Source organism: Lactuca saligna, unplaced genomic scaffold (assembly GCF_052625555.1).
Source record: "Lactuca saligna cultivar CGN05327 unplaced genomic scaffold, ASM5262555v1 scaffold_164, whole genome shotgun sequence".
Taxonomy (NCBI): domain Eukaryota; kingdom Viridiplantae; phylum Streptophyta; class Magnoliopsida; order Asterales; family Asteraceae; genus Lactuca; species Lactuca saligna.
In genome coordinates, this window is record NW_027629804.1 from 42,501 (window position 1) to 45,000 (window position 2,500).

A 2,500-nucleotide genomic window follows, 5' to 3' on the forward strand; every position below is an offset into this window, starting at 1 on the left:
CTATCGTTTCCCAATCATCAGCACAAATCAAATGCTGGCTAGCACCAGTAGCACGTCAAACATAGATCAGCAAGCACATCATCATCGAATTGCCACACAAACAGCACCATCCCAAACTTCCAAAGCTAGACCACAACCCTGGATCGGTGTCGCAGAGACCTAACGAGGCATCCCCACACCACGCCAAGGCCCCCACTCGGAGGGGTATTATGCCACCGACTAGGAATCAAGCAACAGTCACCCAAGCTCGCGCTCAAAGGCAGTCTGGCACCTTCATCCCTTGCCATGCTCACCCACTGCTCCCCCCCTATATATACATATTGCACAAGGAGCTTGGTGACAGCAACACCCATTGCTTTCCCTGAGGATGTATATTTCTTAGTATGCGCACGGCGTCGAGGCACAGGTGAAGCCAACGGCGCTAGTTTCTGCGCCCTATGTCGAGGAAAATCAAGGCAACGGGCTAGTGTATGGGCACAACGTCGAGGAGACTCAAGGAGATGGGGCTATTTTTCAGGTCACCGTTCGAGAAATCAAGGCAACGTGTTGGGGGGGATGGCCTCTTTCATGGGTCGTGGGGCTTGGCTTGGCTTGCCTCGTGTGTGCTCGATACAGCCTCACGATTCTTATTTGCCCATCAACCATGCCGGGCACCTATGAGAATGAGACCCCATGGTACCCCCTATATATACATATTGCACAAAGAGCTTGGTGACAGGAACAGACATTGATTTCCCTGATGATGCATAATTTTTGGACACACACGACTTGGGGGCGAGGGGACACGGGAGTGGGGCGCCAATGGGGGGCGTTTTGGCCCCATTTTCGTCAAGAGCGGGCGTCTTGGCCATGCCTCGAGCGTGCCAGCCTCGAGAGCCTTGGGCGCTGGACATCCTTGGGGCGCCAATGGGCAGCAGTCCCATGGTTCCCCTATATATACATATTGCACAAAGAGCTTGGTGACAGGAACAGATATTGATTTGCCCAGGGATGCATAATTGTGCGAAATCGTCCATAACTCGCTCGAATTAATTCGGATTGACACAAAATTTTGTAGGGATGCTTTTTATTATAAATGAAAAGCTTTGAAATGAAAAAAAAAAACAAAATGTCATGTTTGAGGCGTAAATGTTTGTGTCCTATCCTTGGTCACGCCTTGAAGCGTTGGTTCCCTACTTGTTGGAATGTCGCTCAAATCAAGTAGGAATGCCATTGAAACATTGTGTGGGTCATTGTTAACATAGACGAATGGACTTGAAATGAAAATATATCATATTTGGGTTTTTGTCCCTGTCGCCTGGTGATAGGCAGGCAGATAAGGCTTTTAGGTATTCATAGGTGGCTTAGATGAACTCGAAAGAACACGAGTTGATCGGATTGGAACTCATATATTCAATTTACTATGTACTAAGTAGGAACTACACTTTGCTCCCTTCATCGTTTGACTTGCTTAGAAATCTGCTCATGGTTTGTCAAGGCCCCTTGTTCCTTAGACCGATGAGGATGGGATTGGGTTGCTCATGGGCATGTGTGTGGCAAGATGCCTTGTTCCATTGGTCGTTCATGGGTGTTCGTGTACGAAGTAAACTTGTTCCCTTGGTCGTTCATGGGGTTGTGTGTGGGAAGAAGCCTTCTTCACTTGGTCGTTCATGTGTGTTTGTTTGGGAGGTAGCCTTGTTCCCTTGGTCGTTCATGGGAATGTGTGTGGCAATACGCATTGTTCCTTGGTCGTTCATACCCTTGTTCCCTTGGTCGTTCATGGGTCTGTGTGTGGGAAGAGGCGTTGTTCACTTGGGTAGCCTGCTTGCCTTGCCAGCCCCATATGCATTGTTCCCTTGGTCGTTAGTGGATGGGTTTGTGTGTGGCATGGTGCCTTGTTCCCTTGTGTGGCCTGACTGCTTGGCTTGACATGACCTAGCCTTGCCAGCCTCACATCCATTGTTCACTTGGTCGTTCATGGGCATGTGTGTGGCAAGGTGCCTTGTTCCCTTGGTCGTTCATGGGGTTGTGTGTGGGAAGAAGCCTTGTTCCCTTGGTCGTTCATGTGTGTTTGTTTGGGAGGTAGCCTTGTTCCCTTGGTCGTTCATGGGAATGTGTGTGGCAATACGCATTGTTCCTTGGTCGTTCATACCCTTGTTCCCTTGGTCGTTCATGGGTCTGTGTGTGGGAAGAGGCGTTGTTCCCTTGGTCGTTCGTTCATGGGTTTGTGTGTGGCAAGGTGCCTTGTTCCCTTGTGTAGCCTGACTGCTTGGCTTGACATGACCTAGCCTTGCCAGCCTCACATCAATTGTGTAGCCTGACTGCTTGGCTTGCCGTGACCTAGCCTTGCCAGCCTCACATCCATTGTTCCCTTGGTCGTTCATGCAAGGGTCTGTGTGTGGCAAGGTTGCCTTGTTCCCTTGGTCGTTAATGGGCATGTGTGTGGCAAGGTGCCTTGTTCCCTTGGTCGTTCATGGGCATGTGTGCGGCAAGGTGCCTTGTTCCCTTGGTCGTTCATGGG